The 22,184-nt window shown below is 48.1% G+C and overlaps 1 pseudogene; it reads left to right on the forward strand.

The window, feature by feature from the left end:
* The window catches only part of LOC119376320 (E3 ubiquitin-protein ligase SH3RF3-like), a 41,759-nt pseudogene extending 20,164 nt beyond the window's left edge, over positions 1–21,595 (forward strand).
* Positions 21,596–22,184: the final 589 nt, after the last annotated feature.

Consider the following 22,184-nt stretch of genomic DNA (forward strand, 5'->3'; position numbering starts at 1 on the left):
CGCCGTCACCTGTTCCATGCGCGCACCAACATGTGCATGGCAGTGAGCAGCATAATGCCGAAGTCCTTCCTGTCGCCCGCGCACAAGATCATTCTCTCCAGCATGTGACGCCTATAAAAGCACATGATATTCCTTATCACACCTTGGTCCACTGGCTGTAGGGCCACAGTCGTGTTTGCTGGAAGGAACACTAACTTTGTTGCTCTCAGCTCAGCGTCGACTTTGTGCGCCGAACAGTTGTCGACGACAAGAAGAACGCGTCTGCCACCCAGTTCCATTCGCCTGTTGAATTTTAATAGCCACTTCCTGAATAGGTCACCTGTCATCCAGGCTTTCTTGTTTGCGGTGTACTCTGTCGGGAGTGACCGAATGTTTTGAAGCACCGTGGCTTGTGCGCTTTGCCATCACAAAAAGGGGGACCTTTTCCGTACCGGTCATATTTGCGGCGACTAGAACAGTGATATGCTCTTTGCTGTGCTTGCCGCCGGCACAGCTGTCTCCCTTGTAGGTGATCGTCTTGTCTGGCTGCAACTTGAAAAATAACGGTCTCGTCAGCGTTAAACACATCCTGTGGCAAGTAGCTCTCCAAGTACTGCTGCAGGGTGTCGCTTCTCCAAGTAGCGCATGTTTGGCGTCCACTTCCTTTGCCTCGCCGGATAACGTGCGGAATATGAGATTGTGCCGCACCCTGAAACGATGAAAACCATCCCTCGGAGGCGACAAAGTCTTCAATGTCCAACCGCAGGGCGAAATCGGCTGCCTTGGCCATGATGATAGGTCCGCTCAATGCGATAATCTGGGCTCTCATTTCTTTAACCCAGATCAAGGCTGACTCCAGTTCTGGGAATTTCGCTGTCCTTGGCCTTTTCCGACTGGCGCCAAAATCCTCGGCTTCATAGGCGTTTTCAATGGCCGTCCTGTTTCGTATGTATGTTGACAACGTGATCGGAGGTATGCCGTGCTTCCTTGCAATTTCATATTTGTTTGACTTCCCTTGGTCTACCTCTCACAAAATCTCCACCTTCTCCTTGACAGTCTTCGCACAGTAGTGCTTGCCCCGCGGCATCTTGCAACTTTGATGCGGAATAAGATGGCGTTGACGGTGTGAACAAACAACGCGCTCGAACAACAAAGTGACGCCGCTGGGTACGGCCTAGGACTACTCCGCCACTCCGCTGCCTCAGCGTCCCGCGTATAGTACAAGTGGCGCCAGCTAGCGGGAAGGCGACAGAACAAAATTGCTCCCGTGATTTTGGAGGCCATACTTTGCTCGCCCTTTGCTCGGAGGCCACCTGAAGCACCGAGCATCAAAACTCGAAAAAACCGGTCGTGCCACCTATCGTTTGTCCGTAAAAGCTTCCACTGGTGTTTGACGATCGGCGGCGCTCGCTTCGGATCATCCGCAGAGGCAGCAATTTCTATTCGAAATAACGAGTCGTTTTACACATGGTCTCCTATGCACTGCGGACTGGACTGCGGACTGGACTGCGGCGACCATCTCGAATTAACGAGTTGTGAATTAACGAGCTTTCACTGTATGTACTTTCATATATAGTGTATATCGTTCCTAATATTTGTTGCCGGAGTCTTGAACATCTGCACTATAAACAGTACAGTCGAACCCGGGTATATCGAACTCGCCAAAAAACGTTTATTAGTTCGATATATGGCATAATTCGATATAGGCCCGCTGTAGGATTTGATGACACAAAGGCACATACCAATAAGAAAAGTACTTTATTAATCTGGTGGCTTACTTGCGTGCCCTACTTTGGAACAAAATAGTCCTGGATTTTCTTTTGTTTCAACGACTTCGCTGCCTGAGACAGCACGCACGCCTCCACGTTTTCCAGCGAGTCGGAGCAGCCTTCCATATTCATGCAATAGCGCCGGACCAATGCAATTGCACTAATCACTTCGGAGGATGTAGGCAACGGGCCATCGTCAATTTCCTTATTGCTGTCGCTTTGGCTCGTGGTCGGCACGATGTCTGCAACGTAGTCCTCATCTTGTAGCTGGTGATGGCGACATCATCGTCTGCACTGACGAACTTGTCGAATGTCGATCTGTACGCGGCGGCGACGCGGATCTTGTACGCGCGGCGACGTCGCGTACAAGATGCATGTCGTCATGGCTAGTGCAAGAGGCAAATTCTGTCTCTTGCACTAGCCATGACGACAGTGCGCCAAGAAAGTTCACAGAGCGCCAACAGGCAACACTGCCAGCACGGACCACGCTGAATGAGGACTCGAGGAAAAGAGGCAGCGACAGGCACGCAAGCATAAAGAAAGAAAAAAAATGGCGCTCACTTGTACCGCCTCCGCGCCTCGGAGAAAGCACGCAGGCCTCTGATTGGCTATAAGCGCTGCGAGCAGGCCAGGATCATTTTGCGCAGGGGTGTGTTCGCCCGTGCACAGCCGGGTCTAAACCACTTTTTGTAGGTAGCGCCAGCAGTTTTCCCCACCACCACTAGGGGACGCCAACTTGCTGGGCACTTTTGGGGCATATGGAGTTGGATATATCGGTTGTCGTTGCCATTTTCGTTCGATGTAACAGTAACTTTTGCTATATATTCTCAATGTAAATTTACCGTGTTTAGAAATTGTTCGATATACGGGATAATTTGATACAAACGTGTTCGATTATAGTCGGGCTCAACTGTACTGCATTGTGACTGAAACAAGGTTTTTTAAAAGCTGCACACATGGGTGATATATGTGGAGCATGTAGGTTAAAATGACTGAGTTGATAGCACAAAAATTATGCTCTAGATAAAAGGGAAACCTCAACACACTACCACTACCTATCAACAAAATGTTTATTTTGAAATAATGGTTAAATAAAATAACATTGGAACACATTTACATTGCTTAAAATTTATTTTACTGGGAAGGCATGAGTGGTGCAACACTGACATTAAAGCACTTTTAAACAGTATATTTTCTGAATAAATAAATAACCAAGAACCAATTCCTATCTCTTGTAAATCTAGAATGGATAACCCTTTGCATGCAATCGTAACGAGGACCGGCTCACACATTTCAAGAGCGTGTTGATGTGTGTGAGGACCGGCCTTCTGTATGTTGACTACAACATACATGCGTTCAGCAAGAGCACAAACAGACAGTTAACCTGGATATAACGAAATTGAGAAATTCCCGAAAAACTTCGTTATAAAGAGGATTTCGTTATATGAGGGTTCAGCACGAAAATTCGAAAAAAGAAAAGCTTAAGTAAGCAAAAAAGTAACTGACAGGCAGAACTCACCCAAACATTTATTTCGCGGTGAAAAACTGCGTGATTTTGCTCTGTTGTTTGTTCATAATGGCAACAGCATTGACCGTTCGTACGACATCAATGAAGACAATGCTGCTCCGTCATCATCCAGCGAGCCCGCGGCATGGCGCAAAAGGTCGATGGCGTCCAGCACCTCCTACGGGGAGGGCAAAGCGCGTGCCGAGTCGTCCTCCAAAGGTCCGTTGTCGTCACTGCGGTCTCAAACAGTTTCTGCCAGAGCCTCATCCGTCATCTCCTCAGTTGTGACAGCGCAGTTGTCCGCATATAAAAAAATCACAAATCTGCACATCGTCCGGGGCTCCTCCATTCGTGCGCAGCGAAATCCAAGCTTCGCGAGATCGGGCGGACATGAAGGCTCCTCCTCTCCGGCGTCGATTTCCTCAGCCTGAACCTCTTTGAGATTCGGGCCTTGCAGAAGCAATTCGCAACAATTTCAGCACTTGTTTTCTCGCCAGGACGCTTCAAGCATCTCAATTGCTTGCACAATGTCCACCTTCGTATCTCGCTGCAAACGAATGTCAGGAGCAGTTTTTGGATTAGTCGCCGACGGTATGAGCACTTGACACTGTGAATAATACCTTTGTCAAGGGGCTGATGAGCGATGTACAGTTCGCGGGTAAAAACTCTAGATCAATGTTGGAGAGCTCGAGCCCTTCTACGTGGCGAGCAGTGGCAATTGTCTCTGAGCAGACAAATCTTGCGTCCTTGCCTCTTGATGTCGTTGTTGAGATCCGTCAGCCACTCACTAAATATGTTGCGCATCATCTAGGCTTTCGTGTTCGCCACATATTTTACGGGCATCCTGTGGGTTCCGTTGAAACACTAGGTCGGGCGCTTTTGCTGATGACCAGCGGAACTCGCTTGTCGCTTCCGTCTGCATTTGTGCACAGTAGCACAGTCAAACGACGTTTGCTCTGCTTACCGCCGTGGCAGACGTCGCCTTTAAGCATAAGGTACGGTTCGAAGCAACTCGTAGAAAAGCGCCGTTCGTCAGCGTTGTACACACCAACGCTTCGTAGCGCTCTAAAATACCCGGTAGTTTGTGTTGGTTCCACAAGTAGGCGCCATCTCTATCCGCAGAGGAGGACTCGCCACTGATTCACTTTGCCACGATCCCGTACCCTGTGTTTAAAACCTTCGAGCCACCCGTTACTTGCCTTTTTAAATCATCGCAGCCCAGGATGCAAGCATAATCCCTTGCCTTTTGCTGCAAAACAGCGCCGCTGATGGGTACTTTTCGTGCCTGCATGTCCATAAAACCATGTGAACACAGCTTTGTCAACGTCGGCGTATGTTGACGACTTCAACTTCTTCTTTTTGCTGTCTGCGCCACGCTCCACAGCGCTGCGAATCGCATATTTCGCGTTAAAATCGTCGACAAATTACTAGCTGCGATGCCAAATTTGGCAGCTACATCCTTCTTTTTTGGCCTCCAGAAACGGCGTCCAAGATGGCCATTTTGTCCTCAAGAGTCAGTATCTTGCGTTTCTTCGTCGAAGCACTCATCCTTGGATTGTCACAACGGCTACTGGATGCGTGGCCGCGTGTCGGTTCGCACAAGCGCGAGGCGTCGGAAACGAAGAGCGAGCAACACGATGGCGTTGTACCGAAGAAAACAAACAAAGAAAGACACGGAGAATGCAGAAAGCCACAGCGCCAACGGCGCTGCTTACAGCTCCCCCTTTCTCTTGTCTTTTTCTTTCCTTTTTCTTTCTTTTTCTTTTTAAGTAGTGTCACCTAGTGTCAGGTTAGCGAAGTGAAGCGCAGAGACTTGCACAGTAACCAAAGAGTGGCGCTGCCAGCGCGCTGAAAAAAAAAAAAAAAAAAAAACTCTTTTTTTTTTCTTTTTCTCTTCGCAAAAAGGAGCGTGCCGGCTTGGCGGGCTAGGCCAGCTGCAGCAAGTGGTGGGATCACGTTTGAGGGGAGGGGGAAAGGTCAGGCCCGCGGGCCTGTGGTGGCATGTTCGCCGGGTTGAGAGATGCAGGCCCGCCTCGCGCACGCTCGCACGGACGCACACGTGCTCTCGCCTCGCAGTCGCCGTGCCTTCGAGCACGCCAAGCACGCCGCCGCCGCTTCGCATTCCGTCGCGGCGGAGAAGGTGCTTTGGGTTGCTGCTCGCGCAAAAATGACAAAATTTGGGCCAAAATCTTTAGGTCGTTATCGGGGAAAATTCGTTATTTCTAGGGGTCTCCCGCTGCCACTTCGTTACGTAGAGGTCTCAAATACATGTGCTTCTATGGAGTAACGGTGGGGAATAGAAAAACTTTGTTATATCCAGGAATTCGTTATATGGAGGTTCATTATAAGCAGGTTTAACTTACATGCGTCCAGCACAGACCACTGACATGCAGGTGGAGAAAAGGACTTCATCATTTACTGCGCAACACTAGCCGCTGGCGAAAAGAAGACCGAAACAACATGAGTGCAAAACTTGCAACTGGTTTATTAAATACATCATCGTCGCAAGCACACCTGGTGGTAACTAAAAACATGGACATATTGAGATGCCATGATCCTGTTTGTCCGTGTCTAGTGTTGCGCAGTGAATGACGAATCAGTACCGACTCGCCCAACTGTCAGTTCATTTGAGAAAAGCAGCTTCTCTGTTACCTACATAGTGGGTGCTGCTGCCGTAGCCTCACTTAGTGCTTTCTGCAGGTCGTCAAGTGGTGGCTTTTCGTCAGCACTGCTGCCAATACCACAGCAGCAACAGCCTCAACAGCAGCAGCAGCAGCAGATGGGCACGCGAATCCCTGCCCCCAGCTCACCGCGCCCACGGTTGTGTGCACCGCAACAGGTACCCATGGTCCCTGGTGGACCGCCTCCCTTTCTCGGCGGGCAGGGCTCCAGCCCTCTGCTTGCTGAGTGGGCCCTGGTCGCGCCCCCACAGAGGACTCCACTTACCACAACCCCGAGTCCACTGGACATAAGCCGCCGGTAGGATGTTTCCTCCATTATTAAGCAAAGCTTCTATGAGTGACAGATCTCACTGGCAGCAATTCGCGAAAAACCCAGCGCTGGCGAGTGTACAGAAATGCGGGTGTACACAGATAGGCCCTTGAAGGTGCGGCACTTTGCATAGATAAGCGTAGCTTCTAATTGAAAGGCCGGAATTATTTTCCATCTTCAAGAGGTGTTGAATTTCGAATTTTAAGAGCTTTAAGTAAGTCTAGTGGCAGTAGCAATGTTGCTGATGGACTGGCTTTTCCTACCTGCCTGTAGGTGAGCCACGGCCCTGTGGCCCTGCAAGTGCAGCAGCTGGGCGTGGCCAAGGCAGTGGCCGTCACCCACGGGAAGTCCCGCCTCCTCCAGGCTTCGTCGGGCAGCACTGGTCACTGGTTGCTCGCATGGCCGCCCTCCTCCGCCTCATCTTACGGGCCGGTTAGCGGCGCTTCCACGTGGGTGCCTGCCTGTGCCACGCCGACTCGCAGTCCTGCTGTCACTGCCGCAAACCTCTGTGGGCTTGGCTGGCAATGGCGGCACTCAGTCTGGTGGTATGGCCACATCCAACTCACCGCACAGCTGCTCCAGCTCGTCTGCTGCCACCTCCCTCCTCCGCTGGCACACTGGCTCCCATCTGCTTCAGCGATGCGCTCAGAAAAGGTGAGGAGCATCGCGTAGTAGTAGTAGCTGTAGAAAACTTTTGCAGGTTTTGTACGCTCACCCATGGTGCGTTTCAGTGTGTTGATAACATGTGCGCATGTATAAAAGCGGGCTTCATGTTTTTCAATAAACCGTTTGGAAGTCAGCGCCAGTATATGTCATTTATGTGTCTTCTCTTGATGTTCGTTACATTGCACTGCACATACTCCATATACATCAAGACATGTACCAAATACCCCATCAGCGGATCCTTGTAGAAAACTTTTGTTTTGCTTGTGAAGTCCCAGAGGGTGGAGCCCTCAGTCCAGGGCCCCTATGCAGCTGCTGTCCGGCTGGCCCAGAACATCGCGTTTTCCTGGTTTCCACCATTTTAAAAAAGCCTGACACGTAGTAGTAGTAGTAGTAGTAGTAGTAGTAGTATAGTAGTAGTAGAGTAGTAGTAGTAGTAGTAGTCGTGTAGTCGAGTAGTAGTAGCAGCAGCAGCAGAAGTAGTTGTAGTAGTAGTTGTCACGCAGGTCAAGTGACCAGAGGGGGAGACAGCTGGGATAAGTAATGCATGTTATGGCGAGTTGGCGAGGTGAAATTGGCCATGCCTGCACTGAAAGCTACTGTAGTGTTTCCAGTGTGGCCATGGATGAGCAATACCGTCTCATGAGATCTACGTGTCTAACCTGAAGGTACAAAGAAATAAAAAGAAACCTAATGAAAACTTTGCCGAACCTTGGGAGCAAAATGTAATGCCTGATGAAAGGGCTACAGTTTCGCTGCCTGACAGTTTTCACTGCATGGAACTGGCTAGGATTTTTCACTTGTCAGTTTTTTCAATTGGCGTTTTCGTTGCTCTCTAAGCCCTCAAACTGCTTTAGTCTACCAACGAAATAGACCCATACAGCCAGTGCTCTTTCTTGAAAGGGGTCCGTGATTTGTGAACAAACTTAACTTCTTATTTACCTACCCCTCTTTCTTCCAAAGGGATTGTGCCAGTGCCCATTGTCGGTTTGTTGAAAGTCTATCATTTTTATCGGCACATCTCCACCATAGCAGTGATGGAAGTGCTGCTCCAATTGCTCAAAACTGCTCCAAAGGGAAATCCCACTCCAAAGTGTAATATTTGTTAACTGCTCCGAACCTGTTCCAAAATAACGCTGGGAAACTGAAAACAGTGAACTTTAATCATGTGACCATTGAAAGCAAAAACAAGCTGTATATTATCATCTAGTATGCAGTTTGCACATTAGCTGTATACTAGCATATTGACAATGCTACATGTACTGGCATTGTTGATATATATCTGATTTAGTTGTATATACTTGTACCTAACAAGCAAACTATTTTGGTGAAATGTGTCTGAGATTAGTTCGATATCATACTGCTTATGTACTACAGAACCCGCTTATAACGAACTCGAAAGTGTCGCGAAAAGTGGTCGCTATATCAGTAGTTCGTTGTATATGGACTCGCCTTTAAAAACGTGCACTCAGCGGCCAAGCCGTTTATTTTTTCTGTGCACTTTTATTAAAGTGCTAACAACCCCTCCGGTGACAAGCTAAGCCTTTTCGCGTCGTGAAGCGACGCCCGCTATGTGCTCACGAGTGAATTACCCGCCTTTGCAATGAACTGACACCGTTTCACCGAAGCGCGGTACTGCCACGTGGAGCCAATCATCCCTGGCTAGTTGCGTGCAGCGCGTCGCCTACTCGGCTCGCGGAGTCACTGCCGGCCGCTTGCTGTATGCCTTATGCACGGGTTTGTACGTCCTTCGTGCCTGCTTCACTCCGGACCGTGCACGGGTGCGGCGATTAGCCTGTTCGTTCAACGCGGCGAAAACAAGCATTTTGCATGCAATGCGCACTCTACGTATCCGAGATTCTCTCGCGGCCCTGCACGACGATGCGTGGCGCACTTGAGTTGTCACCTAGTCAAACACGCAGTATACACTCGCTGTCAATGCATCGACATTTTTCGGTGCCCGCGCCGTGCAGCAACGGCGAGCTACTTTCATTTCTACAAAGCGACGCGCACTTTAAAGCGGTCCACACGATGCGGCGGCGGCGGCAAACTTGCAAACAGCAGCATGGCGCTCGTACCGCCGTCAATCCGCATAGTTTACAGGGTACGCCACACGCGCAGCTGAGCAGATATCTACAGATGACTGTGATATAAGGTTGTCGGCTATAAGTCATAACTGCACGTTCATCGACAGCCACCACCTCGCCTTCGCTCTTTTCTGATGCTTATCCGCATAGGCATAGCCGCAATCGCGCGGAAGTCGTTATCACGATCGACCGATCTCTGCCGTTACCGAAAAGACTGATGACCTTTTGCGGCACATTGTGGTGTGGACGAGTTTAGGGACGCGGTGAACCTTTATGCGATGGAAAGTTATCGCGGTTAACACTTCTTGCATTTATGCCTTCTTGCGTTCCAAGGCATTGTTTGGTTCATCATAGGCAGTCGTAGCTGCAGAGAACGGCGTCAGGAAAGGTTACCGTGCAAAAGCTGACCGCAAGGCTTCATGCTGCCTCCTTTTTTTTTTCCTCACTGCCATTCTGCCACTGAAGAAAAAGGCTGGAAAGTGAGCGACCTCGCTCGCAGCGTCCAAAATCTGCGTGCGGTGCTCGCCGATCAGGGATATCTTAGTCGCGAGTAAACTGGACCCCACGCTTTACAGGGCCTGTTTTAACTTTTTTTTCGCTTCATGTGCGCCATATTTTTGCCGCGACCGTGTCTGAAGTGTTCATTGTAAAAGGAGGCTTTGAAAAATGTTCGCTATATGTGGACGCAGCTTCAATGGTTAGAATTGGAAAATCGTAAGTGCACCCAAATATGGTCGTTATAACCGATAGATCGTTATACGTGGGATCGTTATAAGTGGGTTCGACTGTAACTGCTGCTGTGACGACTTTGATGTGTGACTGATTACATTTACCACTATATCAGCTTTGGCCTCTATTTTGCCACAGGAACTGGAATATTAAGTGTATACCTCATATAGCTTATTTTATTTTTGAAATTATCAGTGCTGGCTATTTTGATGAAATACACTCAAACCTCGATATAACGACTCGGATAAACGAATTATCGGTTATAACAAAGTAATTGAAGGATAGTCGTGTCATAGATACAATGTTACAAAAAACGTTTATAACGAACTTTCGGATATACGAAGTGATTTTCTGGCAGATGTGACCTTGTTATAATGAGGTTCAGTGTATGAAAATAACATATTGACCTCACACCGATTAAGCTGCTGCTTTGGCATTAGTTACATGTGATTGTGGCTACTTTTGTAGTTTGGTGCTTCACTTATGGTTTTATATCATTCTGCCACAGGTACTGGTATATAAATATATGTTGCCACCTTACTTTTAATAATAATCGGGGTTTAACGTCCCAAAACCACCATATGATTATGAGAGACTCCATAGTGGGGGGGCTGCGGAAATTTCGACCGCCTGGGTTCTTTAACGTGCACCTAAATCTAAGTACACGGGCCTCAAACATTTTCACTCCACTGAAAATGCAGCCGCCGCGGCGGATTCGATCCCGCGACCTTCGTGTCAGCAGCCGAGCGCCATAACCACTAGGCCACCGTGGCGGGGCTGCTCACCTTATTTTGTTCAATAACCATTCCATCTGCCTAATTATTTGTTTCTTCCAATTTGAAGTGATTATTTTATGTGCAATATGTTTAATAATAAATATTAATATTTATGAGATGCTTAAATGATGCTTTAAACTCCAGGAGCCTTTTGGAATATTTTGCCATGTGCTCCGAAAACGCCCAAAGCTGCTTCAAACTAGATTTTCTGCTCCAAAAACTTATGGCCGCTCCAAAGCAATTTTTGCTCCTCAGAATCTGCTCCAAAAATAAAAATGTCGCTTCATGATGCCATAGTTCATGGAACTGCTGCTGTATTACAACACACTTTGAGGTTGACTTGTGAATTGGCCCCAACATGCATCAAGAATTCTGCTGAATGTGGATACTGCACTCTTTCCAGCAAAGGAGCGCAAGGAGAAGGACAAGATAAGCCTGATGAAGCGGCTCACAGCCAAGCGCAGATCACGCTCACATATCCACCAATTTCTCCTGCGACAACCGAGTTTCGGGGACACTGAGGCAGCAGCGGGCCAGTCATCTCTGCAGCCGCCAAGGGCTGGCCTGTCGTGCAATCAGGTGAATGCTCCTGCTAGCCTACAGCACACTGTAGTGTCGTGAATTTCTGTCGTAGGTTGAAATTGCCGGGACCCTGCAACACTTTTCAGGTGGTCAGGAAACGCTGCCTATCAGTAGTCAAGGCTCCTAAGAACATGTGAGCCAGCATTATAGCGCAGCACGCAGCCTGGAATTTTCAATTAATTCTCAAAGTCAGCTAGAAATCGCTCACTCTTTTCTCAACAAATGATACCATAAACACAAAGTCCACGGCCATTGGCTGATTTGAGCATCATGAGCTACAGTAAAATCTCGTTACTACGAACATCAGATTAACGAAATTTTCAGATTAACGAATTTTTTGAAATCCCCGCCAAAATTCCTACATTGCCAATGTAAAAAACATTCAGTACTACAAATTTCAGAATACCAAATATTTCAGATTAACGTACGTAATTAAGCCCAAAATCAACAAGTTGCTTCGTTATTATGAAGTTCCGTGAATGTTTCGGTATGGAAATCACTGAAGCTTACACCTATCATCATGTGCAGCAGGTATGCACCGGGAAACCCTTTAATGGGTGCAGCCCCATCAGCATCGACATCAACGCGACCATCACCAACCGGTTAAACTGGTCAAACCAAATCAAACAACATTGTAGGCTTAGTCCCGCTGTTGCCGCTGTTCTCACCACGCTTCCAGTTGCTGTCGTTTGGAGCTGCGAAGTTGAGATCGTGTTGTGCGGTCGCTTTTTGGCAATGAGTTCTCCTGGCCCCAGCATTAAAAAGAAGCGACGCCAGTTTTCGCTCAAGGAAAAAGTGGACATTCTGACGGAGCTGAATGCTGGAAAAAAGCAAGTGGACATATGTAGGGAGCATGATATCGCGCCGTCAACAGTGGCAACGATACTGAACGATCGGGAGAAGATCGTGAAATTTAGGCTTGTGCAAATATTTGAGCACTTCGAATATTCGAACGATAATACAGTATTCGAATTCGCTTCGATTCGAATTTAAATTATTGAAAATTTCGAAGTATTCGAAATGAACGAATAGGTGTATATTAGTCCGCTTGTAACCCCCCTGTAAAGGTGATTTCACTGCAGTGGAGGCGTGCTATACCGTAATACACCTTTCTCGGGAAAATCCGCACTGCTGTGAAGCCCCCACTTCAAGGTTAAATGAACATATTACCCGCACATCGATTCATCATTTTTTAAGTTTAAAAGCTTGTTATACCAGCTTAGTATAGTAAATTTAAAACGTAACATATTTTACAGGTTATCACCTGCATTCTACCGAAAGCCAAATCCTGCTACTATTCAAAGTTACTTCCACTTCCTTTGAACCAAAAAGAATGCATTTGCGTATGCCTTGTTACAAGTAAAAAAAAAACTTGTGCGGTTGGTTGGATCATGACAAATATGCTCGTTTTTTTTTAATAATATGTGATATACTATCCGAATTCGATTCGAAATTATTCGACCAAAATCACTATTCACTTCGAATTCGCTTCGAACCTAAAATTTACTATTCGCACAAGCCTAGTGAAATTACATCGAGAATCACAGCTGGCTCCCTCAAGAAAACGCTTGCGACTGAGCAACTACCAAACCGTCAACGCTGCCGTCCTCACATGGTTTAAGGGTGCCAGACAACACGGTGTGCCCTTGTCAGGCCCTATTATTCAAGAAAAGGCGCGACACTTCGCGGTCGCTTTGGGCAACTCTGGCTTCGACGCAAGTGCCGGATGGCTCTATCGGTTCCGGCAAAGGAATGGCATCATGTGGCAAGTCGCGTGCGGGGAAGAAAAGGCGGCCGATGCCAAAAGTGCGATTGCCTGGCGGAACGAGCGCTTTCAGGAAATTGTCGAGTCGTTCAGTCCAGACGACGTTTTCAACGCCAACGAAACGGCGTGCTTTTATCAGCTGTTACCTGATAAGACAATGAACTTTAAGGTGAAAAATGCAAGGGCGGAAAAAAATCGCGTCTTCGCGTGTCAGTGCTCTTCTGCTGCAACGCCACAGGCACAGAAAAACTCAAGCCTCTTGTTATTGGCAAGTCCGCCAAGCCTCGCTGCTTGAATAACGTTGTCTCGTTGCCTTGTGACTATCGGGCAAATAAGAAAGCGTGGATGACGCGGGAACTGTTCACGCAGTGGCTGCTGCAGTTTGACAACACTATGAAGAATAAACAAAAGAAGGTTCTTTTAATCGTTGATAACTGTCGGTACATATGGTGAATGTGCGTTTCAGCAATGTGCAGATTGAATTTCTGCCCCTGAATTGTACGTCTTTGCTCCAACCTTTAGACCAGGGCATAATAAGATGTGTGAAGGCCAAATTTCGGAAGCGACTTGTGCAGTGCCTTCTCATTAACATACGACTGAAGCTGCCCACGGAGGTCAACATCCGTCAAGCTGCAGAAATGCTGACAGTGTCGTGGTGGAACGTCAAGGAAGCACCATTAGCAACTGCTGGCGAAAGCCAGGTCTTCTCGAGACTTCGCTTACGCCGTGAGACTGCGATGACGAAGCGGAGCTCGACCCAGAGCTTTGGAATGAGCTTGCCGAGAAGTTCCCGGTAGACGCTGCGGTAACCTTTGAGGATTACGTAGACAGTGACTGTGCAGTGGCTACGTCCGCAGAGCTTACCTGCGAAGAAATCGTGAGTCAAGTGCGTTAGCAAGATTGCTGTAGCAGTGACGAAGACTATGCTGGAGATGCAGAGTCTGGGACAACGGAGGAGATTTCAAGCTTGGATGTTGTGGTGTTCCTTGAGAAGACCCGATCGTACCTCAGGTGCTGCAAGGATGTACCCGAAGACATCCTTAGGAAGGCTGCGGACGTGGAGGCATACATGCACCAGCGCCTGCTTTCTACTCGCCAGAAGAAGATAACAGACTTTTTTAAGCAGTAAATTGTTTCCACTCGGTGCCCAGCGTTTTCGTTCATTGTTCGCCCCAACACGTGCACCTCCTGCAAAGGTAGGTTATTTCGCTGTTATGTTACATTACTGACATTTTTCAGTACTACGATATTTCAGAATAACGAATTAAATTCGGCGGTCCCGCGAAGTTCGTTGTAACGAGATTCTACTGTACATAGTTACCGTGGCCATCGTGACATGCCCGTGCGCTCATTCGTGATCACACTTAAAGGAGTCGTGACACAAAAATTTTTGCCCCGCGTTTTTTTGTTGCAATGTGTTGATGGGGGCCTGTTAGTCATAACACGGCACATCGTTTGCTGCAGCGCGCGACAGATAATTAATTACAAGCTCCTCATTACCGACACAGCCTCAGTTTCGGTTTGACAGAGCTCCAAAAACGACAAGCCGCCGGGTGCAACTATCACCACCTAGCGAATGAAACGCTCGGTCACGTGAGCACACAGAACAGTGACGCATTTCCGCGCGGGTCGTCGTCGGGCTCATCGTCGTCTGATGGCGACGATTTTCTTGCAGCGGGGATCGAAGGAATTTTCGACGTGGTGAATCACTTCAGGTTTGACCCGCTGGTGAGGGGCGATTCGTCGGGAAGCGCGTCAAAACAGAAATGGCGGCTACGACGTCATCATAACTTGTACCGGTTGCAACGGTTACGTAGGGAAGTAGGGGGGTCACCTCGGGTCACCTCCGAGGGTGTCAATGCACTAGGTGCGGCCTATAATGCTGGATCACGCTCGCGAACTTCAAAATTCATATAAAATACCTTCCAAGCTTTATTCGCTGTCGATATTTTGCAGATGGTACACGTACGTACACGGGAATCGATCCAGCAGGCTATCTCGGCCGCGAAATTTTGTGTCAGTACCCCTTTAAAGTAAGTGGCCGTTCGAAGAAAAGGAAAGAAAGTGCTCAAGATCATGACGCGTGCTGATGAACGGACGCATCTTCTTGGCCTGTCGTCATCCTCCCCTGCGTAGCGTTTAGCGTGCTCACTAGTTCGAAAGGAGAGAGAAAGTGCTTGAAGCATGCAGCAAGTAACTCCACTTGTACTTGACGGATTAAAAAAATTTGTACAGCAGTCTTTTCATGAGGCAGTAAACTTTAGTGAAGCCATTCACTGATTACCTAGAAAGTGTTGCAGGGCCCCTTTAATAAAATGCATGTAGTATCTAAAAAGAAAGCATACGTGTAGGGCAACCTTTTAAAAAATGTCACAGTTGAGATCAATAGCTACTACACGGGTATTTTTGCTTCTATGTGAGATCACTTACGCTGTACGAGGGAGCTGTTCACTGTTCCTCCCTGCAGGTCTGGCTCGTGTCCAAGTGAGGTCCTAGGCAGCCAGCAGGCTCCACAAGAAGACCAGCTCCTTAGATGGAAACGACGCCTCAAAGCGAGGCCCAAGCCTGCTCCTCTTGTCAGGGAAAGGTTGTGTTGGCACTTCTAGGTGCTTGTTCACTTCTAGATGTAATAAGTGTTAGAATCAAATCTTATCCCTTTGCTTTTATATATGCTTTTGGTCAGCACTTTCTCAAGAGGCACACTGGTTCTGGCACATGTTCGGTTGTTGTCTAGGCTCTTGCACATGCACGGTTGTTGTCAATGGGTTAATTTCATTCCTATCTAACTCACTTGCAAGTTGAGCGTCTTTCCTGTCTGTACTCCCTTTCGCCGATGTAATTGCATTGTCACGTTTTCGCTCTTGAAAACCACTTGTGTGTTGGCCATTTCTGTTTTTTTCCTGTGAAAGGATAAAAAATTTGAGGTGTTCTTCATTGCTTAAGTAATAAGGAACATTTAAGCATAATGCTGAATTTTAATTTTGTGCCATCTGTCGACCCCGCTGATTAACCCGCGAGGTAACGAGAAAAAAAGTCACAGTTTCGCCGCAAGGGCGAAGCATGAATGCGATAGCAGAACTAATGCTATACGAAGTAAGGCTCGCCAATGGATACTCTCAGTTTGAACAGTGCTCCTGTTGCAAAGGCGGCCGAAGCAGCGAAGGAAACTAGCGTGCTTCAAGTTCGAGCTGTGACACTTGATAGTTCGCGCTCATCTTCTGTTTGTTCGTTTAGCGGCGTCCCTTGAGCTCGAGTGACTTTTGTACGCTCCGTAACATGAGCGCGGACATCACGGTGAAAACTCGAAACATCCCTCTTCCCCTCACCATGAGAAACCGCGCGAGCAGACAGCGGAAGGGCAAGGTTCTCCCTGCGCAATATAAGAAGAGCGAGCGAGCTCGCCGACGACTTTAAATGCATTCGTTGCGCTCCTTGCGCCATCTCGCGGTATGAAGAAACGCTTATACGCACCTGCCGTGTTCCGCCTTAGCTACCTGAGGATCTACGCTTTCTGGCGTAGTGGTTAGTGCCACGCGCTGTGGAACGAGAGGTCGCTGGTTCGATTCCGCGCTTCGGAAGCATTTTTCTGAATTATTTTTCTTTGGGACTTTGATAATATATATATACTACTTATATACCCCTGTCACACGGCCACCACCGAACTTCGTTAAACTCCATCAATGTAAAACTCCATGAGGAGTTAGACGGTGATGGTTGTGCCCATGTCACACGGCAATATTACAGCTTCGACAGAACCGCAAGGGGTCCATTAGCGCTGCTGCACCTACGTCTGCTGCATATTTCGCGCTAATCACGCTGAAACATTCTCAATGGTATGTGTGATTATAAAAGTATAATTAATTACATCGACACAAAACTTTTTTTGTCTTTATCACATGACTTGTACCTGCAAGCATGTTGGCAGTAATTTTGACAAGAGTGTTGTGCAACAACTGTACTTTTTTTTGTACGCGTCTTTTCCTACGGTACCGATTGTCAAACACGATGCAAGTTGTCGCCGAGCTCTTTGAAGTTGCGCTACCCCCCAAATCACGTGTCCTTTCCAATATCACTGGGTACAGGTCTCACGTCCAGTCCACGAAGCCTTTGCTGCGGATGGCTCCCACTACATCCGCTGTACTGCATTACGATGCCGGCGTCGACGGAGAAGGAAGAAAACCCGCGTCACTCGACTGCTATGACTATTGGTAGTGCTGAAGTAGAATGAAGACACCGCAATAGAAGGAAACGAGATGCACAGACGTAAACACAACGGTGCACACGGACTCGGGGACACTTATTCAAAATGGCGGCACGACGACTTTTCGCGAGGCATGGTGCGGAGATATGTGCACCTTATACGTGTTTTTTTTTTTTTTCATTAACTCGGTTATGCTGGATTATGCAGTGAAATAACTTTCAATATTATGAAATTCATTATTGTGTTGACTGCGGCTGTTTGTGCTTGCGGTTTTTTTCCGTAACTACAGATTACTGGGGACGAGAGTACTCCATTCCACCGTTAATGGAGATCGCCGATGTCCCTTTGCGAAACGTTCCGTTTAACTTCCTTGACGTAAGGGAGACCGTGTGACACGGACCGCATCTCCGTTGACGTAACGACGAGGAGTTGCACGGAGTTAACGGGTGCCCGTGTGACAGGGGTATTATACGTATACGGTGCATAACGGCGGTGGCGGTGATGGCGACGGCAAAATCCAGCCGAGACTGTCCATATAATTGCTATCGCAATAAAAAGGTGATTGCAGAGGGTGTAGTGTGCACGTACCTCACAGGAGTACGGCCACTAGCGTGGGTTCGGACTTAGCGAGCCACCGGGCCGCGTCTGCCGTCGCCTCGCGTGAACTAGCGCACCGCTGCACACGCACGTTCGAGCGCAAACAAGGCGCCGAGCGTAACGCGGCAAGTACACAGTACTGCTCTCGAAATCCGCAACACTTTATTGCCTGCGGCAACTCCACAAAACGCATTACAACGCCCGCTCCCAAAGGCGGCGGGAGAAGCAAAAGGCTTAACCACGCCACGGGCGAAAGTACAACACAAAGGGTGCCGCTAGCACGTCTCCGCGGGCAAAAGGGCTCACGGCGACACGCCGCTGAGAGAAACGTTCCCTCGCGACTATGCTGCGTGCTCTCACGATCAGCGACCAAAACAGGGCCCGATCGCTCGAGCAAGGGCAAACTCCGCTCGCGTTGGCTTCGATAGATACGGTTTCGGCGTAGTAAGACCACACGCGAATGCACCGCACCGCTCTTCAGCCCAGCGTTCGGAACGGACAACGTAAGGTAAGCGCTCGCCGCTGGCGCAAGGCACCGTTGGCGAACTCCGTCCGAGCGAGCCCAAACAAAGGAGCCGACGGACAGGAAAGAAAAGACGTGCTCCCTTACGAGGTCCAGAGAGAGTCTGACTCCCCCCCGCGCGCAACGTCTCGCGAGACGCGAGCACGCGAGACTCGAACGTGGCGCCACCGTCGCGGTCCGGCGCCGGGGTGAGGGGGTTAACGTCACCCCCGCTCACCCAGCGCCGTAGGACGGCGGAGGAGGGGAGCGACATGATCGGACATGAGGATGGCAGAAATAGGCGAAAAACCCGCGCAATGGCGACGGCCTAGCCTCAATCCCCACAAGGGAAGAGGTGCTACTTTGCGCGAATCGTTTAATTCCAAGCCATTACACTCGAATGTACAATTAGGCGTGAACAAATATTAAGGAACTATACTTATCTGTAGATCAGCTTTTGGCAAGGGACTTGGTTTCATACTTGTGTCGTGGGGGTCATCTAATAAACAGGTAGGTGCCTGCCTGTTCTGCAGTTTGTTTTCACCATTGCTACAACGTGACAATATGATAGACCACCCGGGAAAAATTGCTGGTCCTGGCTCTGATCCATGGACCAACACGAGTGTTCCGACAAACCAAAATTTTTTTAGACAAACCAGTACAGTCGAACCTGGGTATATCGAACTCGCCAAAAAACGTTCATTAGTTAGATATAGGCCCACTATAGGATTTGATGACACAAAGGCACATACCAATGAGAAAAGTACTTTATTAATATGGTGGCTTACTTGCGTGCCCTACTTTGGAACAAAAAGTCCTGGATTTTCTTCTGTTTCAACGACTTCGCTGCCTGCGACAGCACGCACGCCTCCACATTGTCCAATGAGTCGGAGCAGCCTTCCATATTCACGCAATAGCGCCGAACCAATGCAAGTGCACTAATCACTTGGAGGATGTAGGCAACGGGCCATCATCAATTTCCTTATAGCTGTCGCTTTGGCTCGTGGTCGGCACGACGTCTGCAACGTAGTCCTCATCTTGTAGCTGGCCCATGATGGCGACATCATGTTCGCACTGACGAACTCTTTGAATGCCGATCCGTATGCGGTGGCGACGTCTTGACTTCTTCTCACCACGCTCGACTCGATTTATGATTTCGAGTGTCACGGTGAAGGGCAAATTCAGCCTCTTTGCACAAGCCATGACGACAGTGCGCCAAGAAAGTTCACAGAGCGCCAACAGGCAACACCACCAGCACGGACCACGCTGAATGAGGACTCGAGGAAAAGAGGCAGCAGCAGGCACGCAAGCATAAAGAAAGAAAAAATGGCGCTCACTTGTACCGCCTCGCTGCCTCCGCGCCTCGGGAAAGCACGACGGCCTCTGATTGGCTGTGAGCGCTGCGAGCAGGCCAGGATCATTTTTGTAGGGGGGTGTTCGCCCGTGCACAGCCGGGTCTAAACCACATTTTCTAGGGTGGCGCCGGCAGTTTTCCCCTCCACCGCGAGGAAAAGCCAACTTGCCGGGGCACTTTTGAGGCGCATGGAGTTGGATATCGGTTGTCGTTGCTATTTTCCTTCGATGTAATAGTAACTTTGCTATAATTCTCAATGTAAATTTACCGTGTTTAGAAATTGTTCGATATACGGGATAATTTGATACAAATGGGTTCGATATAGTCGGGCTCGACTGTATTGGATTCTTCTATCCGTTCATGCTACCTCTAAGATGGATGGCTATTACTCCTTTTGTGAAGCTTTCTTCTTTTTGCGGATTTCCGCAGTACTCTTGCACCTATTTGTCATTGGATATCTTTTATCGTACAACTGTAATGTGGCCTGTGAATAGCAAGGCTTGAAATGCCACATGCCAATATAATTTAGAAAGCAAATGTGGTTTGTCAAAGCCATTACAGGGCAATTCAGTGGTATTAAAGAACAGGTTAGTGGGTAGGCCAAACGTAAACGAGTGTGGGCTAGTAGAAATTGTAAGTATTGAGCACTGGCGTCCTGGCCTACTGTATTTACTTGCACACTACCAGTGCTGGTTTGCACTGGCTAATTTTGGCTAGGGTTGACTAAGTGGTGGATAAATGTTGGCTATTTGCTGCTTTAGCGACAACATTGCCTTCTGTAATTCTAAATCCCTGATGCTTTTGCACATACATAGACTCATAGACAACAACCTGCGTATGTTCTGCCTGTATTTATTTTGGTTCTTGCCAAGAGCATGCAGTTTTGAATGAGTTCTACCTGGACAAGTTGAGCATATTCAACTATGGTAACAAGTTTAATCGTACATAGAAGTGTTTTCATTGCTCTTTTGGTAAACCCAAGTGCAGGCTATAACAGCAAGCCATTTATTCTCGGTGTTCGTCCGCTATATCGTTGACGTTCGAGTGCAAGTGAAACCTGCAACCTCATTTGTGCAGGTTTCGCTGCATCGTGCCTTACCCTCCAAACAGTGAGTATGAGCTGGAGCTCAAGCAAGGAGACGTCGTGTACGTGCACAAAAAGCGGGAAGACGGCTGGTTCAAAGGCACCCTGCAGAGGACAGGAAAAACTGGACTCTTCCCTGGCAGCTTTGTTGAAAGCTTCTGAGGCAACCCACCTGCGTCCCCTCTGTTCGTCTTTCTGCAGTCTCACTTCTTAGGCACACGCAACAAACGCCAAGATTCCAATATGGGTGGCTGGGCAGCCACCGACAAATCTTCCGGTGTCTTCCGGTGACATTTCAGTACCGAGCTGGGCTAGTCGGTGCGTAATTTTCTAGAAAAACAGCACAACCGTAAAGCCCAACATGGAGCGACCAGCGCAATGGCTGATTTAGCTGATTTTTTGTTTTGGGAAGTATGGGGAGCGCTGTTCGGTGTTTCGATAATGGCAAGAATGTAAACAACGCAAATTCGTGTTTCCTTTGCAGGCCACACATGGTACCTTCCATTATAGCCGGGCATAGAGTAGTTTGTTCTTCACCCTGAAATTCCTGATATCCAACTTGCTGGGTCCAAGCTGACCAGTGAAATTCCATGAGACTCGCACGCCCCTACCAGCCTACAAGAGTGCCCGGACATACACTAGATGTCACCTGCAAAATCAATTCACTGTGAAAATAGAGGATTCTGTCTATCCCGAGATGTTGCAAATCCAGGCTCCTACCTCCTGTGCTGACAGTACATTTTAAAGGGACCGACAACTGGCCAGAACGTGGGATTTGAACTGGTATAAATGAAAAGACCATAAAATATAGTAACCGATTCCAGCATCCCTCTCGCGTTGCAAGTAGGATTTACATTTTTAAATTGTGTAAAAGTAACAAAAACCGATGTCGCGCAGCCTAGCGGAAGAGCCTTGAAGCTATATTATGAAGTCGATCACTTTAGTCTGATGCTGTCATGAGTGCCATAATTAGTCCTCAAAGTTAAAGCATGTATATTATTATCCAGCCCCACTCAGTTCTGTGCTGCTTACGAGGTAAAAGCTGCACGGTGAGAAGCAGCGCTGCCTTCGCGGCCACTATGGACCATGCGAGCTGCAGCGCATGTGCGCGCAGTGCACGCACAGTCTTGGGCATAACTAGTTACTAGTAACGTGTTACGGTAACTAGTTACTTTTTTTCAGTAACTTGTAACTGTAACTGGTTACTTTTAAGTTAAGGAGAACTGTTAACTGTAACCTGTTACTATTTTTTCGCAGTAACTGTAACGGAAATACCGTTACAGTTACTTCTGTCTTTATGAAAAATTATCCAACAGCACACTTTTTCGAACTTTCTTCTTTACCATATATCCTCTCCACCCCTCAACTTTCCAGAATAGGGCTCCCCTCGCAGTTTAGAAGAGGAGGTGACTAAGCGTATTATCTTCCCTGCAGAAGACCGAGGTTGGAGGTCTGTCATTACCGCAACATGTAAATCAATCGTGGTTCAACTGAACAGCCTGCTAAGTTCGCGTCCGTTTTTTTTTTTTTTTCAGCATATATATCCTTTTCGTCACTTGAGCATCTAGCTATGTTCTTGGTGTACAGGTGGAGGAGCA

This window comes from Rhipicephalus sanguineus, unplaced genomic scaffold, assembly GCF_013339695.2.
Source record: "Rhipicephalus sanguineus isolate Rsan-2018 unplaced genomic scaffold, BIME_Rsan_1.4 Seq11740, whole genome shotgun sequence".
Taxonomy (NCBI): Eukaryota; Metazoa; Arthropoda; class Arachnida; order Ixodida; family Ixodidae; genus Rhipicephalus; species Rhipicephalus sanguineus.